The sequence below is a fragment of the Myotis daubentonii genome, chromosome 14 (genome assembly GCF_963259705.1).
Source record: "Myotis daubentonii chromosome 14, mMyoDau2.1, whole genome shotgun sequence".
NCBI lineage: Eukaryota > Metazoa > Chordata > Mammalia > Chiroptera > Vespertilionidae > Myotis > Myotis daubentonii.
In genome coordinates, this window is record NC_081853.1 from 48,827,164 (window position 1) to 48,850,990 (window position 23,827).

At 42.0% G+C, this 23,827-nt stretch overlaps 1 protein-coding gene across 19 annotated transcripts in view; it reads left to right on the forward strand.

The window, feature by feature from the left end:
* Nucleotides 1-23,827, forward strand: part of ARPP21 (cAMP regulated phosphoprotein 21) — a 142,099-nt gene that overhangs the window by 111,116 nt on the left and 7,156 nt on the right. The gene's annotated exons all lie outside the window — the stretch shown is intronic.

A 23,827-nucleotide genomic window follows, 5' to 3' on the forward strand; every position in this document is an offset into this window, starting at 1 on the left:
CCGTCTGGCTCTTTCCGCTAGATTTGTAGCAGCACCCTCAGTTGGTTTGGGAGGAGGGGAGAGTCTCCAGGGAAACCAGAACCCCTGTGAAATCTCCACAGATGGCTTTATGTTGGCAGCTCACAGGTGCAGAGGTAGGAAAAGAAATCATCTGGGAGCCTGATGCCTTAAGACTCCAGGTGAACCTCCTCAATTCACTAGAGCTACATCACATACCTGGACGAATATGAGGGCATCGTGAAAGCCCAGGGAAACTCTTAAGTGAAAGACCCCAGCACAGAACTGTGGGGAGTAGACCCTTCCTTCGGAAAGGTGGTGATGTAACATAAATGCACTCTCGTGGCTCCTGAATTATTGTTTCTAGAGAGATGTTGCACCTGCGTTACCATGGAGAGGGGAGCTTACTAGTATACGAAATGCAGATAGCCTGCCGGAGTGGCTCGGTTGGTAGGAGTGTCAACCCATGCACCGAAAGGTTGCCAGTTCAGTCCCCATCAGGGCTCATACCTGGTTTGTGTGCTCCATCCCGGGTCAGGGAGCTTACAGAAGGCACCCGATCGATATGTTTTTTGTTTCTCTCTCTCTCTCTCTCTCTCTCTCTCTCTCTCTCTCTCTCTCTCTCTCTCTCTCTCTCTCTCTCTCTGCCTGTCGTTGGGTGGGTATTAAATAAATAATGCAGATAGCTAGATTTTCCTGAATTGCTGAGGGCTGGGCACCACCTCTCCCCAAGCACTGTATGTTAGATGCATTTCTCCAGTATCTTCAAAGAGGTGTTTTGTTTTGTTTTGTTTTGTTTTTAAACTAAGTATAACTCATTCTAATACTCATATCAGCTTTTCCAAAATGCATCCTCAAGCAATTAATATGCCATTAGTATTTAAGAACGCTGGCCTAAAGCTAATCCACTTCAAGAATTCTTTTGATTTGCTTCCTTCCCTGCGTTCTAAAGAATCCACGGGGCAGAGTACCATCCGGGTCAAATTGGGGGCACATTTCATTTCATTTTTTTAAAAAATATATTTTATTGATTTTTTACAGAGAGGAAGGGAGAGAGATAGTTAGAAACATCGATGGGAGAGAAACATCGATCAGCCGCCTCCTGCACATCTCCTACTGGGGATGTGTCCGCAACCCAGGTACATGCCCTTGATCGGAATCAAACCTGGGACCTTTCAGTCCGCAGGCCGACGCTCTATCCACTGAGCCAAACCGGTTTCGGCTCATTTCATATTTTTAAAGGTATCTCTGTTGTCAAGAATACCATCTGATACAGCAGATGTTGGCTTTCTGTGTGTTTAGGGATGTGTTCAGAGATGATTAAGATTAGGAGGTGGCTAAGGAATTAGATGTAGGCAAGGTACATGAAAAAAGGACACCTGGCCAGCCTTTTTGACTCTTTGTAAGACAAAGCTACTGGTAGGGCCTCTGCACCTTTACAGTCTTTCCTCTTATACATTAATATCGTGCACACGAAGACAGGGACTTTCTACTGGAGAACAGCCTTCCTGCACCACCTCCTCCTCCTCTCTGTGCCTTGATGCCCATGAAGGTGTCCCACTGAGGCTGTCAGCCAAGCTGGTGTTCTACTCTGTTTCTAAAGAGCACATTTTAATATGCTCGGGGGTGGGGGGAATGATCTGAGTGGAATGAAGAACCAGTGTGATTCTTTATGACGCAAAGTGACAGACAGTGGAAGCTAAGTTATGGTTGGGATATCCACAATATCTTGTTATGGTGATGCTGTTAGGGAAGGGCATTATGTGGAGAGTAGGACACTGGAAATATTAGCCAAAAAGTTGGTTCAGGGTATATCATGAGTTCTGTTTCAATACAGGTTTAATTCCCAAGTGAAAGCAGAACACTGGTTTTGCAGCCAGACATTGATTAACTAAGGAAGTGTTTATGGAGCCCCTACTAAGCCCAGGCAGAAATCCAGTGATATCTGGAGACACAGACCCAGTGTCATCCCTCACTGAAGCCACTGGTACCACTCATTTATGAATCCTTTCAAATCTATTGTGATTCTATAACACACAAGTAAAAGCCTTTTCTAAACACAGAGCACTCAGCACCAAAGTCAGAAACTTGTCAACTACATATACACATACACACTCACACGCATGTGGGTTATAATCCTTACACTTTAAATTCTTTTCCATAAGTCAGTTGTCATTTGCCATTTCTTCACTTATTTATCAACTAAATTTACAGAGATATTCTGTAATTACATGGAACATATTATTTGTTTGTTTAGTAAACAAGATAGACTATACCTTGAACACAATATTTGTGATGCTGCTAGGGAAGTGCTGATATTATTTCCCAGATTTTACTTAATTGCTCTTGTACATAAAAACAGTAACATTGGCAGCTGGCATTGCACATGTACACAGGAGTGATGCTATTCAGATTAATAGTATATTGTACCTCAATCTGGAACTTTAAGGTCCTCATATATTTTTGTTATTTTAATGTCTCCTTCTTTCTAGTAAATGTTAGGTTCATGAAGGCATAAAAGCTAGGGAAAGGAAAAAAACCCTGACTACTTACTATTTATATCCCTGATACTGATAGCCTCACAGAGCAGGTACACAGTCAACATGTCTCAAATGAACAAATGGTACAATTTCAAAAAAAATAAGACTAAATGTTGGAGAGGATAATTCTAAGTGTATAATTTAACCTTAATTTGAAGACTTTTATATGTTGAGATTTTGTTAAGTCTTAATTTAGCATTGTATTGACAGCTAGAAATTTAAAACCAAACTGGGCCTACAAAGCCAAGTAAACCATAGAGCACCGTCATTCCTCAACATCACTTAATTCTGGTGGGAGGGGTCCTTTCCCACTCTCTCTTCTAAATGCACTGATTCTAATGTTCAGATAGACCAGGTTTTCTGAGTCTTAAAGGATACAAATATAGGATCAAATAGTTCAATGTGATGGAGGAAAACCTGTGGACATGGGTCTATAATTAGTGGTTCTGTACGATTACACAGCTAGGATTGAGGAAACCCGTAAAAAAGTTCTCTAATATAATACTTTGAGTGCATTAAAGCCCCAGTGATTCTGATGAACAATTCTCCCACTTGAATCATCCTGCCTGTCTTGGGCATTTCCATTCCCACTGAGCTCTTGGTAGAAGATGGATTCTTTCATAGCCTTAGGACACAGCTAAGGGAGTCCACACCATGTTGTGATTTCAAATCCTGTCCAGGACTTCCAAGAACTGGAGTTTGTGAACCTGATCAAGTTGTTTAAACATCTTGGCATGTGTGTAACATCCACCCGTCTCTCATTGAGATGCCTCAGGAGTCAGGTAACGGCTGCCTCCACCATGCTTTTCACTGTGCAGTTACATCAATTAAGAAAAAGAGCCATTACCTCATTCCAAGGGACCAGGTGGATTACCAAAATGGTGACCCTGGGGTTCTGTTTTTGGCAATCACAAGTCCTTTCGGGTCACCATAAAATCTGATAAACTTCACAGAAGTGAATATAGTACATTAATCTTAGGTTTGGAATCATTACTGACTTAGTGGCAATTTAGAGGCTTAGGTAGGGACATTCCACAGTACCAGCATAGAAATCCTGTGTTAAGTGCTATCATTTCCAAATTTTCATCACCTTTTAGTAGTTGTAGAAACATTCAGTAATCTTTACTAATAATTATTTTGTAGCTCAAAGATTTCAAAGGAGGTTGAATGTCTAAGGATGACTAAAATAAAAATATACATTTTGTAAAAGTCAACTTATTTTAGGAACTTAAATGTTAGTGTCCATCCTTGTTCCATTCTCTGCTCTTACTCCCCCAAGACTATAGTTCATTTCTTTGTTTACATCTGTCAACATGTCACATTCTAAGCAGGATTGCCTTGCCCCCACCATTTTTTTTTTGCTCTGATTTGCATGGAAAGAGTGATAACATAGCTTGTTAGAAACAAGTCTGACATTGATTCTGAGTGATAGCTAAGCAGCTGAGCTCAGAACGAAAAGCATGGGGTATGGTACAGAAACGCTATAACATATAGTTAACTGGGTCCTCTCTCTTGCCCTGGGTCTTTCCGTTTATTACATAAGTGAAGAAGCAACAGCGTGCTGAGCATCAATCAGCAATCCCTCTTGTCAGTGGGGCATAGCTGGGGCATGATTTCGCGTGCTTTCTTGCCGTGGAACAAAGCTCAGCCTTCCCAAGAAACAAAGAGGTGACATGAAAATGTAAATGCAAGTGGAATGCTTTCAATACTTATTAAATTAATTGAATGTAAGTAGTTTCCTCCCACTGAGATACAAAATGAGAAACACAGAAAGATAAAAATTCTTTTAAATAGATCTGCCTCAATAATTATTACATATAATGTATCCTATATAATGGAATAGTTAAGAATAAGAACTAAGGAGTTAGATTATCAGGCTTCACATCTCTGCTTTTTACAGCTGTGTGACCTTGAAGAAGTTAACCACTCCGCCTTAGTGTTCTCATCTGCAAAATGCAGATCATCCTAGGACTAGCTCATCAATGATTAAATGCAACGGCGACAGCAGATTACTTAGTAAGTGCTCCATACATAGATAGCGATGAGTGATGGGTAATTGTAGCTCTGAGTGCCACATGAAGCCTGCAGAAGAAATGGGCAGTGACTCTGAAGACTCTGTCTTCCCTTTCCTACTTATGGGGAGTATCTAATAGCCAAGGAAGTGAGATGTTCTGTTCAATGATCTTCCATTAAACATGAAACTTGCTGGGTCTCTAACGCTTGTCACACAGCTAGAGTCATGTTTGAATTCTTTAAAGAGAAAACTGGGCATGTTGGATTCTTTGGTAAAATATAGGCCCAGGGTTCTGCCAAGTTCCCTTCTGCAGCCAATTTGTAAATCTCCAGCAGTTGTAGTTTTAATGGCGCACCTGCTTAAGGTAATACTGAATGCCTATGGCGGTGCCAATCCCTTCATTAATGAAAACAAGACAAGCTTCATTATTTTTTTTTTAAAAGCACTATCACAAAATAAAACGATTAGGCACTAATTTGTTTCTTTGCCTACCCTGGATGCCACTGCGTGTGAGGGATTATCATGGAAAACACATTCTTGCTGTAATTTGGAGCCTTTAGGCATTTAATGTGCCAATCGCCTTCACTTGGATCTGGTCTGTAATTTATCATTGGAGTGTCCTACCCTGCTCAAATGCGCCCTTTGTGGGCAGAGGCAAAGCTAATACACTTTCCAAGTGTGTCTGAATTGCCTCCATAAATCACAGCTGCCACTGTAAGCAGTTTTATCATTTGCCAGAACAATAAGTTATCTTCATGCTTTATAGATGCAATGCTCTCTAAGACTTTTATTTGTGTAAACTGTAATGCATCATAACACATTTCCTAAAATGAAATTAGGAAGCTCATTATATACATATATTTAAGATGCACGGAAGGGTTCCAAGGAAATCGTGTAAGCTCACCAAATAATAAATAATAATAATAATAATAATAATAATAATAATAATAATAAAATGGGGCAATTTTTATTTTATAGCAGCAATTTATTACTTATTTATTACTATAATGATGTGAGCATTAAATACTTGCAATTGGGGTTAAACTTCATTTATCTCTGCAATTGGGGTTAAACTTCATTTATCTCTTCATTGCTCCAGTGTGGGGTGAAACCAGCTCACAGAGAAATAGGACTAAGCACAAATAGGTCCTGTTGGGTCTGCCATGTATAAGATGGAGAAACCTGATGTTTGACAAATACCCATCTCTCGACCATTCTATAGACAGCCACTCCAATAAATCAGGCTGCAGAATCAAATTTGGGCCCATAGTGATCTCTGGGACTGACTTCAAATTCCTCTTTATTTCATAATGATGGAACCCAAATTCAAACCTGATTTGAACCCTTAGACTCCTAAGAGAAAAAAAATGTATTATATAACAATATTATGTCTGAAGTTCCCAATGAGAAAAACAATGTAATTTTAATACTATTGCAGGACTCTATTCAGTATGATGGACAATAAACTGTGTTCTTTTTTATTGGCTTGCCTTAAAAACTGCTAAATATTTATAAACTAATTTGCCATCCCTTCTTACATGATAAGAAACTACTTTTGTTTGTAATTGCCTCAATAGTTCACTCCAAGCAGAGAAAACAGTGTCTATAAAGATGCCAGGTTTTATAATTAGAAACAAATTTGTTTCAAAGCCAAGTGCTTTCCCATGCACATTGTAATATTTGAATTAGCTTTCATTCTTTCTGTCTTTATTGATAATAAGGGGCTTGTATGAATTTTAGATTTTTCCACCTATCTCTGGAAGTTTGCAATCCTGTTCATTTTTATATCAAACTACTCACTAGCTATTAATAAGAACCTTATAAACCTCTACTTTAGGCCTAATTACAGTATCTCCAAACCAATGTTTTCCAAGTTCTAGGTAGTGATCCCATTCTACTCCTTAAATAATCCTAAATATAAGTATTCAAGTTAGCATCACAACCCTCCCATCAGCATCCCCAGTTTAAGATGCACCCCATTATTTTCATCTTTCCATTACCCTCATTTCTATACAGTTTCTGGCTCTGTGAAACACCACCTTGCCTCTTTGATATCTAATCCAGTAAACCCACCCCAGTTCCAGGCTCATATCCTGCTCAGTGCCCATGCATTCTTGTGTGTGTGTGTGTGTGTTAAAAGGATGAAGAGGATGCAGGTGGAGATGGACCTCAGAGTCTTGACTGCTTTAAGTAGGTGCAATTTACCTCTCTCCTTCCCACTACCTCTTTTTCCAAGCTCCCCACCCCGTGCCCCTCCCTCTTTGAGTCCATTGAAAGGAGCCCATACCCTAGAATGGATTCAATGGGAAAATTCTGCTTCAAGCAGCTTAACTGGAAGGCAAACTATAATTTTTTTGGAAGATTTACTCATTTTTTCCAAAGTATGGGACATTGCCTAAGACAGATATTTGTGATTGCAATTATTTATGGAAGTACCACTGTTTTATCAATACCCATTTAGGAAAGAAAAATGACTGACATTTGATTTATGGCAATATCATTCATTTAAAGCAGTCCATCTTTGAGGAAAGGAGCTGCACAATAAATTATAGCATGCCTTCATGGGTAAGTGTTTGGAATGGAATTCCATTCACAAATTTGCTTTTTACTAAAAATGCCACTTTGGCATGTTGAGTTTTACTTTTTTTTTTTTCCAAGTGCTTAATTGAGCATGACTCACTCTCATTTAATTGTCTTTTCACTGAGAGGCCACCTGCATCCTGCTCTAAATATTATAATATTACAGTTTTAGGACTATAATTATTTTATCATCAAATGCTTGCAATTTTGTTCTTTCAACACGGGCAATAATTGGTGACGTTTATCAATATCCTGAGTTCTTTTTAAAGACACAATTTACTAAAGAATTAGGGATGGTAAGGAAATGAGAAAGGGCTAGAATAAAGGGATTTCTCCTCAGGGGTGTCAACCTGTGTTAAGCCTAGATGAAAGGTGAGAGGAAATGGTTAGCGATCATTCTTGGAGGCATTCCACACACCTATCTTTTTCTCCCATTTAGTTCTCTCCACCTCTATGATTCTATATCTATAACTTGAGACAGTAAAAATTAGCTTGGACTGAGCAAGTAATCTGCCCAGCCATTCATCAGGCTGGAATGACAGACACAGAGGACAGCAGGACCCAGATTCACCTTGTCCTCTAAAATTACAGACTATCACCTCTTTCTGTTTGACTTGAATTGATATCAGTGAAGAATAAAACTTCACACTCCTGCCTAGAAGACCCACGCAGAGGAGCAGCCTCAACCTCTCACGTGCAAGGTTTCAGATAGGCGTTGCTGAACAAGATATCCCACCTCTGTCTTAAATGTGTAGCCCCCAAAGAAACAGGCCCCTGGGTCCTCTATGCAGTCCACACAGGAAGTAGACTCCTTGACACAGTCCTGCTCTGCTTTAAACCTATGGAAACTCCATTGCATTTAAATGCCATCTAAACTCCTATGTTGTCTTCTAGCCTTTGTTGGTGAGACACCCCATACTTCCTGTGCTGTCTGGCTTCCCTCGCTGCAATGAGTAATACTTGGTCAGATTACAGTTTTATTCTTGGTAGGCCATCCGGGCCACCGTGGTGATAGTTAGATAAACTTTCATTGCTACCTGTCTAGACAGGTAAACGTTCTTCAAGCCACACCACCTCCCAAGAAGCAGAAAAGGCAGCTTGAGATAGAAACAGTGTGGGGGTAGAGGCGTTGCTTAGAAGAGCAGACGCTGCTTTGGCTTGACAAGTGTACCCCTACCGACAAAAATAAAAAGTGTACAACTCTGTGGGAGTGTCGGGGGTACGTAACCCATTCGGAGGAGATTTCACAATCCAGGTTGCTCAGTGCTTAGATTCGCTATGTTGTCATGGTTAATAGAGCCCATTGCATTCAGGCAAATATCAAAGCAGTTAGAAGCCTTCTCACTCACAGCATCTATTGACTACAAAACACTCATCTGAACTACACTTCCTTTTTGTTATCTCTGGGATGAAAAGCAAACCTATTTTATAGGATACACTTCTTCCCAGGAGGAGCGACATTCTTGGGCTTTTGAGCTCTTAAAGAAGGATATATCTGGTCTTTTAAATGTCTAGAAGTTCTCCTTTTACTCATTTCTTTTCACCCTGGCCTAGGGAAGACTGGCTTGGTTTTACCAATGGGAGTTTTTTAGGGTATATATTAGTCAGATTAGTAAATGGCTCCGCCTTCCTAGTCTTAGAAACTCTTCGATGCTTTTATAGTTGAACCTGCTATAGTTCCTGGCATGGCAGCCTTTTATCTCCATGACTTAAGGACAAAGCACTCTGATAGCATGTGGTTCTTTTCCCCACAAACAGCATTGGCCACTGGTGGTGAAACAGCCGCTGCCATGTTTTCAGAAGAAAGGGCTGGATGACACTCAACCTTCAGAAGTGAGAATAGATTTGATTAAGAGCGTTCACTGGTGGGCAGTGACTTTGCCAACTTTGATCATTGCCACCGTTGCTGAGCAATGTTTGAGCTGGTGGAAAGCCTGCAGACTTAAACATCCCATGCTAAAGCCGTCAACAGGAGTCTGCTGACTGTATTCTCGTGCCACAATTCTCCATGACAGCCGTCTTTATGTGTCTTTTGTGACAATGGGGAGGATATGCTGTCATATGTAATTTTGGTCCATGGTGGCAGGTTGGTGTGACAGACAGAATTGATGAATCATCAATAAAGACCCACGATTTTCAAATTAGAGTAGGAGAATGCCTGTCGATACTGGCAAAACATTAAGGTCCTGAGTGGCTGGAGCTGAAGGAATCACCCAGTTCTCTCAGTTGTCATCTAAGAAACTGAGGTCTAGTGAGTTATGTGCTGTGCCCAAAGCTAAAGCATTCATCGTCTGTGTGTGACCCAAGGCTCCATCTGAGACCATTTCCTTTCCCTCACTCCTGCTGGAAATTGTCTGTCCCTCGAAGCTAGAGTCACCCTTGGCCAGCAGGGAAATCAGAAGAGTTGAAGATTACAGTTCTTCCCTGCTTGGCTTTAGATCAGTTTCCCTGGCCTTCTGCACTTGGCTGTCCATTGCCTGTTTTGCTCCTGGGCCCCTGGGTTCCACTCTTTAGAAACAAAATGTGTAGGTGAAATCCTATGTAACATTGGGAGGTAATGCTGTTTTTCTATCAACATGCATTCAGTAATAACAATGCATTTATTAAGCATCTGCTGTGTGCAGGCATTGTACCTCCATGGAGGCTATGCAGCAAGCAAAGTGAGAATGGTGAAACAAAGATACATAACCCAGATGCAGTCTCTTAAAGGGACTGTCATCAAGGAGAAGAAAGGTGACTTTTTAAATCATTGCATATACATTAACAGTATATTTTTAAAGGCTTTTGGGACTTTGTTCTCTATTCAGATCAAGAGGACTTTTTTTGGTTTGTTTTTTTCCTCCCAAAAGATATATTTATAGACTGATCTTAATAGATTTTGGAAAAATCCAATTCACATCAGGCAGGGTTCTATTTTTTTTTTTTTTTTTTTTTTTTACTTAATATCGGATTTGGTTCAGCTTCAATATTATCTTCTTGGGTAACAAGTGTAGCAGTTCTCTTAAGTCATTGAAGTTCTCATTTTGGTTGCATCTGGTTATTGCACGCAGTCAGAAAGGAACCTGTGATAGATTTGACAAATGTATTTGAAACATTCAGGGGCATCTGTTGAAGGATCTGGTATCAGGACCAGCTATTCTTGGGAGGGAGATAAAAAAAGGAGAGAGATTTCAATGGAAAACATCTTGCAGAGCTTCAAAAGTGTGTGTCGGCATAATTCCTTCATTATCCTCAATAAAGCAATTCTGTTTGAACTATAGAATGTTAGACTCAGAGGAGGTCTTAAACTGGTCTGACTCAGCTTGAGTCCTTAGCTATACAGTGACACGGTGATAAGGAAACTCAGGCCCAGGGTAGTCATCACTAGTTCAGGGTCACACGACAACGTAAGAGTCATGAGCTGACCTTCAGGGTGCCAAGCAATTGCCCAGTGACCAGCATGGCGATCCTTGTCAGAGATGGGCTCTGTTCACTGCAGTCAGAGGCGAGGCAGTGGTCCTCTATTCACATCTCCATTATGCCTTGTTCAAAGCCGACCTGGTTTCTTTCCAGTCCAGTGAATTCACCTCTACCAGATACAATCCTCCCCTCCTTTTATTCCCCTTTATTTGGGGCAATCATCTGGGTGGTGATCACAGATGCCTTAGTTGCAGGAAAAGGAAAGGGCGCTGGATGTGTGAGGACAGCTGCACAGGCTTTGCCTGGGCTGATGCGTGGATGTCAGCCTCCCAGAGCAGGGGGCGAGCCGGAGCCGGGTCAGCTGCTCTTCCAGAATCTCACTTCTGTAACGGAGCCTGGCATTATTAGACTGTAATTATTTTTGCCCGCGGCAGTCTGTTCCTCGTAGATATGTTACTTTCTCTTGATGTGAGATAAAAAGGGATTTTGTACTTTATAAAGTGGCTTTCTTAGCCCTGTCTTCAGCCCAAGTAGGCACTGAGTTTCTAGTTATTCATAGGACTCAACACGATGTCTTTAAAAATCAGTAAAAAGTACATCATCTCAGGGATAAAGAACATTAGTAGAGCATGATGCCTTTTGGGAAAACCATGGTAAGAAAGTACTTTTAAAAAGCAAGTGACTTTCTAACTTCAGATCCTTTTTTTTTTAAGTTTTAAATAAAAGCAACTGAGTGCTTCCCATACTCCAGGCGGTATGCTTACAGCTTTCTACCACTTAATCCTCCCCAACCCTCGGAGACAGCTGTCAACAACTGTATGCCTTCCCCACTTTACAGGTGATGGGAACAGAGGTGTGACAAGGTATGGGGGTGAGGGCTAAACTGCTCCAGGGTCCAGAAGGAGTCTAGCTCCCACGGCCGTTCTTGACAAGACTACACTGTCTCTCATGCCTTGACAATCTGTGCCTACAAAACACAACAGTCATCATCTCTGCCTCCTCCCAAAGAAATGTCTTAGGCTGAGATATTTGCTTCCACGGAGACATCATAAGATATATAGTCTTGGGTGTTAGATATCGAATAGCAGCTTTCACACCGAGGTAAAGCAGTTGGAATCATCTATTTTTAAGCCACTCAACTAGCTACACCCTTCATCAAGATCTTGTTAATAATGCCAGGCCGCTGAGGAAGTCTTGGTCATGCAATCGCCTCAGAGAAGCTTTCCCCGGGCCCTCACCTACTAACTTTCCTTAATTAAAATTGCATTCTCCAACGGAACAGCTCTGTGTGGTTTTAGTACGTTAATAATGAAACTAATCATTGTGCCCTGCTGCACGCTTGGCTGCATGTATTTCAGCCTGGGCTTCGGGCGCTGGGTGTTCCCTGGCAGCGTCACAGAGGTGTGGTGTCGGCCAAGCCCATGCTTTCATGGAGAGGTTCCCCCGACGCCATTGTCATCAAGCACTTTTGAAAGAGGGAGTCTGTCTGTGTGCTGCCTTGGCTGTTAGGTACAAAGCCTCGCGGCTCAGGGTCAGCTGTGATTGTAGCCAGGGTAAAACACCCACCCTGCAAATGTGCTTACCCATTTAATAAGAGATGGCTGACAATAGTACTAAATGAGAAACATTTCCCTAGTAAATGATAGACTTTATACAGGGCGGGGTAGATGTAGGTTTACAGTTGTGAGGACGCAAAACAGTTTATTCTCGTATTGCTCCTTATTCACTGTTGTGTTACTTTCCATACGAACAACTGTAAACCCACGTTTGCCCCGCCTTGTATTTTGGGATGCCCTATCAGGCTTCCCTTCAATGATCAATTCACAAAGACGTTTCAAAGGAACATCTTACTTCTCTTGGTAGTTTCCCTTGGGTCAGTCAGAGATGCCTGAACTTGTCTAAGTGACATTAAAATACTCGTCATCAATGCAAACGCATTCCTTGTGGATTCCTCAAGCCCCGCCCCCCCCCATCACCACCACTCCTTTACAGCGCTTAGCATCTTGCTGGCGAGTGTATTGAGAATTGTCTGACATCTGAATGAAAAAGAATGAGAATTACTCATCTTTCTGGCTAGATGAGGACTTTTAAATTCGGCATTTTGTGACTACATTTCTGGAGTTCCTGAAACCAGAAAAATTTTATGCAAAATGTTTTTGTGTGTCAGGGTACAATTGACTAGAAAAAGAGGCCAAGCCTTTCATCGTGTTTTCAATGAGACCCATAGACCTCTCTGGTAAATGTCAGTGTCCTTGATCAGTACATTCCCCACTGGTGCCTATTGTTTCATTGCCCTGGTCTCCCCTCCCCCCTTTGGTAGGCTAGTGAGGAAATTAAGAAGCAATTCCCAAAACAGTGGATTTAAGGGTTTCTGGAAGTACCTGCTGTTGCAAACATTAAACTGTCAACTTAAAGAAGATTAATACTTCAAATTATTATAACTACTCCATCCCTCCCCCTCCCAAGAAAAGGAATTCTGAAGACACTGAGTGGGAGGCTGTGAGTAGGGATTAGAAGAGAGCACACAGTGTCTCAGTCACTCATTTCTTTTGCACTTTTTTGAACGCAATTATCTGTCAAACATATATACTTTCAATTCTAAACCATACATTGCTTAACACATATGCATAATGGACCATTGGTTAAAGACAGAACAACAAATGTTGCAATGCAATTTATGAGGAACACAGAAAGAGTAAACTTCCTCTAAATTCATCTCAATAAAATCTCCACTGGTTTCCTTAAAAATTATATTTACATATCTATAATAATAAAAGCATAATATGCTAATTAGACCAGATGTCCTTCCAGATGAAGCCAGGGCTGCGAGGGAAGTCCGGGTCCCGGGTGTCAGAGGGAAGCCGGTGCCTGCAGCTGGGGGAAGGAAGGCCTACTCTTGCACGAATTTCATGCATCCGGCCTCTAATATATGTATATATATATATATATATATATATACATGTTTATATATACACATATGTATACATTTGCAGATGTTTGTATATGTCTATAAACGTATGCATGTGTGCATATGTGTGTATACATACATTTATAGGGTGTCCCAAAAGTCACGCAAGATTTGCAATTGAATTGAATTACAAATCTTGCGTGATTTTTGGGACACCCTATAGTATATAGTCACCTGAACTCCTACACATTTGAGAGTAAAAAGGGAGGATATTAATTACACTAGAGAAACAGGCATTAACAGTGCAGTTATATATAGGGTGACCGTATGTGTCTATTTGACTCTGTTATTAAAAAAAAAAAACTGTTAGAATTGAAGGAGGTAGATTTTAATTTTTATGTTGTGCCGCTGTGGGCAATGTATACTAAGTAAAACTAATGACTAAAAGTAAACAAATATATTCCAAAGTTTAAAAGAAAAAAGTGGTGACATTTGTATCCAATCTGACTGCTTAGGAGGACTTTGCTATCTCTAATCTTCAGTGTCTTTCTGTGGATAAGTGCTTGCAGTGAGAAGCCTGAATCCTTTATCTCATAAGTTAGGAACAAAACAAAATCATCAAAACCAGCCAGTTACTTTTTAGTGCTTAAAGTATAACACCAAGTTTAAAAGAATTTTAAAAATCGATTATGACACTTTAACATGTCTTTAACTTAAATGTCCATTTATTATTCATTTGGGCCAACATTTCAAAAGATATTTGTTCACAAATCATGACTTTTTTTTTACTAACATAGTTAAATAAAAAGCACATGAAAGCCCTAACTGGTTTGGCTCAGTGGATAGAGCGTCAGCCTGCAGACTGAAGGATCCCAGGTTCGATTCTGGTCAAGGGCATGTACCTTGGTTGCGGGCACATCCCCAGTAGGGGGTGTGCAGGAGGCAGCTGATCGATGTTTCTCTCTCATCGATGTTTCTAACTCTCTATCCCTCTCCCTTCCTCTCTGTAAAAAATCAATAAAATATATTTTAAAAAATTAATTTAAAAAGCACATGAAAATTGTGCATTTGTTAAATGGGAAAAAAAGTAAAATTGGTCCATATGTGAATGTATGTGTGTGTGTGTGTATATATATAATATTAAATATTGCATTTGAAAGAATACTATAATATAATCAATGTCAACTGAAAATATGCTTTTTCTTAAAAATCACTTGCTTTATCATCTAGCCCAAAAAAATAGTATAAAAGAGATGAGCAATGTTGCTAAAGTGGAGGTTCTCCGTGGCTCTGCAAGGATCTCGGGGTCTAGGTGTGGGAAGCATTGTCATCATCTCAAGACAGAACATGGGCCTAGAGTGAGCAGCTGGCCTGGGGAAGCAGAGGCGGCAGCTGGTTTGTACCTTCTCTGTGATGTGGTGACAGGGGCCTCTATTTAATAAGTCACCATAAAGGACCGAAAGGTGCCCAGGATGCACTCAGCACCCTCTTGCCCTCAGACAGCTTCTGATGAGGAGAGGGAGCTCTCCCTTCCCTGAGTGCTCTGATCCCGGGCAGCCAATGTAGCCTGTAGCCTGCGGGAGGTGCCAGCAGAGCTTTAATCAGGAGACAAGAGACAGGGGGGAGGTGGCTTTGTTTCTCGTATGGGAACAAAAGGAGGCCTCGGTGTTTGGGATTAAACATGGAGTAGAGCCTCTAACTAAAGAACCTGGCGCCCTGGCTGTCCCAAAGCAGCAGCCTGGAAACCAGCGCTTGGAGTCTGGGCCCACGTGCCTTTCCTAATGATTCCTGCCTGCTTCCAAGTAATTGCTCCCAGGGCACACCAGCTTGCCTTTTGCACTTGCTACTCTACAGGTGCTTTGCCTGCCTTCACATACAGAACTGCTTCGCTGATTCCACTTCCCACAGAACCCAGGGGCAGAAGAGCACAATCATGGCATCCAGATGGATCGCACTTGACCAGGCCTTGGCTCGTGGGAATTTGAGGGTGCTGAAGCGTGAATGTGGTCAGCTAGGAGGAGCAGTGCCAAGATGTTTTTTGGGGGGAACGGGGGGGGAGGAAGAGGCAGGTGGAGTCCAACCAGGTATTGTTACAATTCCCAGTTGTTTTTCATTTAGGCTATAATTCTGAAGGGAATGACAATACTGTCATTTATGTAGCACCATTTGATGGAAACAAATGCCAACTGCCATGTAGGAAATGCCAGGTGCTGAAGAATGTGTGAGTCACATTACCCGATATCTACTTGACCTTCACAAGAGCCCTGGGAATTAGAGGTTATTAGCCCCCCAGTTAACAGGCAAGCAAAACAACGCTCAAAGATTCCAGATAACTTCCCGCAGTCTCAGAACCGAACCGTGGGCGGGGAGAGCATTCAGTCCCTTCTCTGATTACAGAGCCTGTGATTTTCCCATAAAGCAGCAGAAACTCAGCTTTAACACCAGAACGCTCATTTCAAGTCTCATTGAAATACCCCTTCACACTATTTCATCTTAGGATCGCCGCTTTAAGTATTTGAAAAATTATGGCTAAAGGTACTAAACTTGAGACTAATTTATGGCAGAGCATTTTCTACACCAAATAAGCTCGGGGAATGCAAGTATCATTGTAGAAATAGGCTAGGCCCCCCTTTTATCTTTTTTCATTTCCCCTGAAATAGCCTCTGCCTATTGTTATCCATCCGATCTCAGCCTTCTGGAGATGCAGCCAGCGCAGGAAAATGTCAAGTTCAACAAAATGAGGAGCACTGCTTGAGTTGAATCATAATTCAACTTTTTTATTCTTTGCCCTACAGGATCTTTAAACAGTAGCATTACTTAATAGTACTTCCTACATTATTAGCAATTCCCTACAAACGTTGCCATTTCCTCCAAATGGAAAGGCCAGCATCAGGGCAAAGAGTCAAATATTCTGACCTAATATCTAGTGACATAAAAACTTGAGAGTTAACATTTACTTAATTGCCAAAGCAGTCATGCTAAGTGCCCAGCCTGACATATTACCAGGTGTAAAGAAGGATCATTTCTGAAGGGGAAAAAGATCTATAAAACCAAGAGACGGTGCTCTGCTGAAATCATTACCTGACTCTCTTTAAAATCTTCATTGGACTCCGTAGCTTGCAGGAGTGTATTCTTGTAATCATTGAAGGGAAGGGATTTGCTGGTTAGTCTCCATTTGCCTCTCCTGCCACTACATAGCCACTCTCTGTCTTTCTCTCCTGACCACACACACTGCTCTCACAGGTTCCTCTGCCCTGTGCTTGATTCCAGGGGCGGTGGGGGGGGAGGTGGGGTGGGGAAGGGGAGTGTTTTTCCTAATGCAAGGTATCAGTGACAAGAGATGAGAGGGCAGAAGGAGCAAGAGATCAGAGTCCCTTCAGTGGTCCCCGGCCTTGGGTGCCCTGGGTTCTCCAGATGGCCCCTTCAGCTCTTACTGGAGGCCTCTGTACACTGGCTCCTCCCCTGAGGCCCTCAGGCCACTGGGAGAAAACCCTTCCCTACTGTTCTTTGGCTCCAGGTGCCTCTCTCTCCTGTTGGTCCCTTAACTTGCCTACTCACCTGGCAACGTTCTGTATATTAACATCTCCTCCCATGAATCCTTCCAGTGGGATTCTGTCGCCTACCAGGACCAGGTGGTGGCAAAGAAACCAGCAGAACACTACTGTAGTGACTTAATTCTGGCACTCCTGGGCTGTGTGGCCCCAAACCATCTACTCAGTTCCCCGCGCTTCATTTTGTTCCTCTGTAAAACGAGAAAAATAACTATTCCCACATCTAAAGGGCTTAGCTGAGTGAGTGGAGTCAGGCACACACAATAGTGAAGAATGGAGAACGCTTGCTTTTCCTGAATGGAGTTACTGTAAAGGCAGTCTCTACTAACCCACTATATGACCTCCACAGAATGTGCCTGTTGGTAAATATAACTGCTAATATCTACATCCAAATATGGGGATACAGTTGGGCTGATAGTTTCAAAAGAGATGGTTTGATTCTGTTTTTTTTTGCAACTCATTATAACTTCTTTGAATCTTCAGAACCCTTGTTTTCTTTCTCCCTAATGCCCTACTGTGTGCTACTTTAGAGAAGTCTGTTGATAGCCAGCTAGGTGAGCTCTAGTTCAGGTACACAAAATTCTCCAAGGTCACATTAATGATATAACAGCAGCAGCAGATCTGACAGATGTGTGGCTAGGAAACAAAAATTCCTAGTTGTCTAGTCTGTCCTATTTAGAGAAGCACTAGAGTATGAATGCTGACAAAGTGACTAGCAGGGAAGTGGTATTTTGACCCCACGTATGAGAAATTCTGTTTGCGATCCTGTGCAAGTCTTCCTTAGCCCTCTACACCCCAGCATCGTCACCAGAGCTTGGTGGACCAGGAGGTATTAGAACCATTGTACACTGTCCATTTGAATGACAGCATCTCAGATGAGGCCAAGAAGAGATTCAGAAAAGCAGCATAGACGAGATGTCTGCTATAGCAGTGAAAGTAGGCGAGGTCCTGGTCTCTTGGTGCTTGCTTTTCATTTAGGCCAAAGGAAGGCTGAGGCTCAATCACAACTTTGGTTAGCAAAGTCAGTCATGTCCTGAAAAACACAAGGCTACAAAAATCTGGTTTGTTTGCCCAGATGTCTCACCAAATGCTAACATAAAGCTGAGAATGCCAAACATAATTTTTCAGATACATCTTTTCTTCCCTCTCCACTCCATTTTCAGCGTCTTCCCATATTTCTTCCTCCCCTTCTTTTCTGGACCTATGTCTGCCCCATCTCAACAGCAAGAGGTGGGGATTAGGAAGAGTGCCGAGCCCTCTTTATTTGCTATTAGAAGGAACTTCTTTTTTTCCAGAAAGACAAAGAGGGTAAGAGAAAGCACCTGACCCTGGTCAGCTTTTCCTTGAGGAAAGGATTGTCCCCATCTTACAGATAATGAAAAGGAAGTCAGAGAGGGAGGTGGCCTCCCCCAGAGAGTTTGTCAGATGCCATCACCCACTCTATGAGGGGGAAAAGGGTGGATTAAACAACAGGAATGCAAGGCAGAAGGTTTGATTGAGCGGCAGGGCCCAGCAGTGATTCTCAAAGTGTGGTCCCCAGACCTGTGGCATCTGAATCACCTGGGAACTTGTCAGAGAGGCAAATTCTTGGGCCCCAACCTGCTGAATCAGAACCTGTGGGGGGTGGAGCCTAGCAACTGGTGTTTTAACTGGACCCCCAAGTGATTCAGGAACAGGCCAATGCTGAGAACCACGGATCCAGGGAAAAGAGCTCCTCCGTGGTGGTGGGGGGGGGGGGGGAGGAAGCAGGAAGCAGGTGACAAGATGATGAGGCAGGATTGAGTGTATTTGCATCATCATTACACTGAAGACATCAGTGGAATATCTGGCCCAGAGGGCTCCCTCTGCCTAAAGGTTTCGAGAGCTGGCTGTACCAGGCAGGGGAGCCCCCCTGAGGCCTGGAAGGGAACCTCAGGCACAAAGGCTAAGACTCTCTTAAGATGCTCACACTCCATTTGGGTGCTTATAAAGCTTTAACCATGATGAAGTGTGAGTAGTCCCCTTAAATGCCGTGGGTTGAAGGGAAAAGTTAACAAGTGAATGATCTGGATCATTTCTCTTCCTACCCTGGAGCAGGCTATTAAAAAAAATAATAAAACTGCTCTGTCACCATGGAGACAGCCTGCCCTAGGGGGATGATTGAAAGAGTCTTCAGGACGGACCATTTGTCCTTCAATTTTATTTTCACTTTAATTATTGTGAAATCGGATTTAAGTGTTGACCATAGCCTCCAATTCCAGCCAGCTGAAAAGATAAGCACATTTTTTGTATTTGTGTGCACAAGCTGGAAGACTTCTGATTGTTGTCTCAATCAAGATAAAAACCATGAATTTAAATAACAATTTCCCACATGGTGAGATACAAGATATTTCTTATTGCTATTACTAAGAATAATCAGGAGTTGATTATGTAAATTAACAGGAAGTACCTCTCCATTGCTGTTTGGAGTTGTGACATCATGGGGTACCCAGAAGGGCTTTCCTTTGAGGCCTTTGTTGGAATATTGATGAAGAGACAGGATAATAGGGAATTGGAATTCATGTTCCCCAAACTCCATAATGAAAACTTTACAAAATCTCGTTGGAAAGCTTTGGTTATAGGTAGCATACATAAATTCATACCAAGCTCATAAATATATTGGCTCCAAGAGCAGCTATGTCTTCATGTCTTCCACATCTGTATCTCTGAGACCAGCTGTTTGCCTAACTCTGTGAGCTCCAAAATTCTTTTGCTTATGTGTTTACTGATCTTCTCCATTTACTGTCCCCTCTTGTATGTATGGCCAAGGCACTGGCACTACCATCAACTCTCTCACCAAATGAGAACCTAGGGATTTGTTCTTGGGTTTTTCCTTTCTTTCATACCCTCCCTGCAGCTCAGAGGTGACAGTTTCAGACAGTTCACGTGCTAAGTATATCTCTAATATGTTCCTTCTCTACATCTCTACCATTTTGCCTTAGTTCATGTCTTCACTGACTGTACCCTAGATTGTTGCCATGCCCCTCTTAGTCAGTTCCCTACCTCTACTTATGCAATCACCAAGTGACTCCTGAAGAAACTTTATGAAGTGGTTGTTCTTTTATTGTTCTGCTTATAAACCTTACATGGCACTCTTAATCTTTCAACACTCAATTCCAATTTTATAAATGGCTTTCAAGGCCAGCAGGATTTGAGTCCAGCTTCCTTTTTCTCTTCCTGTATTCCTCTCCCCATTTCTAATCTGCTGCCACCTCTAAATACTTAGACACCTTGACCATATTTTTCACATCTCTGGGTTACTCACAGGCTAGTCCTTATGTTTATACCTGCTTTATTTTGATTATTCCCATTTCATCCCACCCCATTAGCAAACACCTGCTCGCCTTCTAATACTACATTCAAACAATCTCCTGGAAACCTTCTACCACATGCATCCCGTTTCTGATTCACACCAAAAGTGGTCCATGCATCTGAAACGTGTTCCTATCTAATGACATCCAGTGTACTATAGATTTCTATGCCTGTCTCCACTGATGGCACAAGCTCTGAGTAGCTTACAGTCATTCTTACACCAGTGTTCAAAAAAACAAATAGTAAACAAGACTTGAAGAAAAAAAGGATAAAAGAAACAAAATGTAAGTGAACTGAAAGTTTATCTGACACTGAATTTAGTCAGTGGTGTGCCAGAGCTCTCTCATTCAGGCTCACAGAGCAGGCGGGGCAGGGGGCGGCAGGGGGAGAGGGAGGCCAGGAATGTTTCCAGCTGACTAAGCTATATGTCGCTTGAAATTGGCCATGGTGGAAATATTTACACCAGGAGAATTATCAAGAACTACAATTAGGGTTTTTGTTGATCAGAAAGTTCAGTTTTATAGCAGATGACTGATAGTCATGATTATGGTACAGTCAATTCATCCAAGCTCTTGTCCATCAAACATGTGATGCACTAAAACTCCTAGATGCCAGTTGCTGAGAGCTCACATCCCAAATGTCTCTTCTCTCCATTCCTACCACAACTGCCTTACTTCAGGTCTTCACTGTCTCTGCCCTGAATTATGGCCTTCCAGTAGATTCCACCATGAGACAGTATTATTGTTTAAACCCACCACTAGAATGATCTTTGGGTAAGAAGCCTGCCAGTCTGAAATTAAGATAGATATCTTGGACTACTTGGGAAAAATAATGTACACTATTTTTTCTATAAGGAGGACACTGCACTTTTAGCCCACTATTTGTTGCCTATGAGGTCATTTTTCCTGTTATAGTGATAAGTAGATTTCTACAGATTGAATCTGTGCCCATAGCACTTATTTTCAACAATAGTGGGCCGGGGCTAGGTTACACCCTGTAGCCATCTGACAGTGACAGTAATTTGATCACAATGGTGTTGACCCCATGACTTGTGACCTCATGATTATCCCATTCTATCCAACTGATCAAAAGCAATTCGTCAATGAAAATACCCACCAGGGGGGATGTTACTGAGGGGGCAGTCATTAGAGCCATCTCTGTCCTGACGCCTTATGTTGCCTCAGCAGCAGTTTGCGGCCACCCAGCCTGGTTCTAAGCGTGCCCATAATGAACCCTGGTAAAGGGGCAAGAATGCGATGCGAGAATTCACGTTTCCTTCTAAGCCACGCAGCCTCATTAAGAAACGAAAACATTTTTGTGCCTTCGTGCAGCTTTTCTCCCTCTGGGTCGCTGAAGCTCGCTGGCTGTCAGCACAGCACCACGGGCCCGAAAAGTTCAGAGAATCACTTCAATAATATGACAGCCTCTCCCATTTAAAATGGAATTCAATGCTGGCTTCCCTCAGAGGCATTCATTGAAATTCCGTGCATGACCCATTCCTCTAGTCATTTAACAATGTCTCTCATGTTTGCCCTGATTTAAAAAAAAAAAGAAAGAAAACCAGCTTTGTAGTTGCGATAACATGGATCAGGACGGTGTAATTGCGGTGAAGAGGCCCCCGAGCTTGCAGTAATAGGATGGTTCATCTGATGTGTGTTGCCATTAGAAAATGACCCATGCATGCGCGGATGTTCTCAGGGGACAGTAAAGAGGCTTTTAAGAAGTACACTCTGTGCAGTATGAAAGCTAATGAGCAGAAGAGCACGTACGAAGGAAACGACTGCTTCAGGAGGCCTGGTTCCACTCATGGCCCGTCCCAGCTCTCCTCAAATTCATTAGGATGGACTGGTCGTCCCTGGGACACGGGCTGCATTACCCTGTTCCCCACGAGCCTCCCTGCAGGTCATTCTGCATCTATGCCTGAGAAACTAAAACCGCTGAATAAATGGTGAGCAAAAGAAAGGAGAGATGCAGTGAGTGTCCATAAATAAGGGGAAGGCGACAATGACACAAAGACGAGAGAAGTCATGATAGGTCTTAAGGCGGGGAAGCGCAATTTCTTGTCCTTTTTTTGAATTCTCAGGACTATTTCATGCTATTTTACTTCGTACCTAAGAACAGAATAGTATCTGATTATGATTTCCAGGCTAGGTATTTTTATCCAATATCTTAATTTTTCGATATGTTTGAAGATTAACAAAGGCTTTCAGTTAATCTATAGGACTTTCTCATTTTAAAACTCCTAATTAGAGTTTGTGGTTTCATACATTGGGAGGTTGGCATAGGCAGCGGTTCTCAACTTGTGGGTAGCGACCCCTTTGGGGGTCCAACGACCCTTTCACAGGGGTCGCCTAAATACATCCTGCATATCAGATATTTACATTACGATTCATAACAGTAGCAACATTACAGTTATGAAGTAGCAACGAAAATAATTTTATGGTTGGGGGTCACCACAACATGAGGAACTGTATTAAAGGGTCGCGGCATTAGGAAGGTTGAGAACCACTGGCATAGAGAATGCTTCAAAAGATTCATTCCTTGCTTCTCAGGGCTGGCCCCCTTGGCCTACATTGTCACACCTGGTTTTTTTACCTTGGACTTGTGTTAGAGTAGGACAGCTCTGCAAAGACCAATGAAATGAGGTGCCTTCCTTAGTGCCCAAGGACCCCTGGTTCAGGAAACCACAGGGATACCATGATTATCATGCTGCATCTCTCTTCTCCCCTCCCAAGCCTCCTGGAGCACCGGAGTGCCATAGGCAGATGAAGCTAGAAAGGACTTCCTTTCTGAGAGACAGTGCCCTAGTAACGAAGTAAACCTTGGGAACAAATCCATGGTGTTCACAGCATTACAAAGCATCATGACAGCGGTCTATAATCTCCCAAAGTACAGCCTACGTGGCCTGGGGGATCTTGAGTTCTCCAGGCCTTCATCTGACATACTAGATTATTCTGAAGTCTCTGTTTATCTTTTTTTCTCTTACCTATTTTTTATCATTCAAAATATGAATACTATTTTTGTTTCCAAAAGTCAAGAGACTGTCCTCAGGACAACCAGTTGCCTAGAATAGTCAAATGACCAAATTGATCTTACATTTTATGTGGAAATAAATTATTTTTACCTTATATTTTAATATCATGTTGATAAAGCAATTCAGAGGAAATATAAAATGAGGAGAGACTGTGAGGAGAGCCATTAATTGAAAAGGTCCTAGAAATTGAAAGCTATAGAATCGGCTGATAAGAAACTAATGAGGTAAATGAGAGGACTAGAGTCCACTTGACTAACCCCACCCCACTCTAGCCCAGTTGTGTGTCTGGTGCCCCAGTATTTGAGTGACAAATTTTAACACTGTTATTGAGAGGTTTGGGTTGATTTCAATTATGCTTTGCCTTTGATTTTCTTTCTTGGATACTAGCAAGATCTTATTCAGCGAAGTGTAGATCATAACTCTTGTCCACTTTGCTCAATTGTTTTAACTACTGAGAAAACAATTAACACAGTA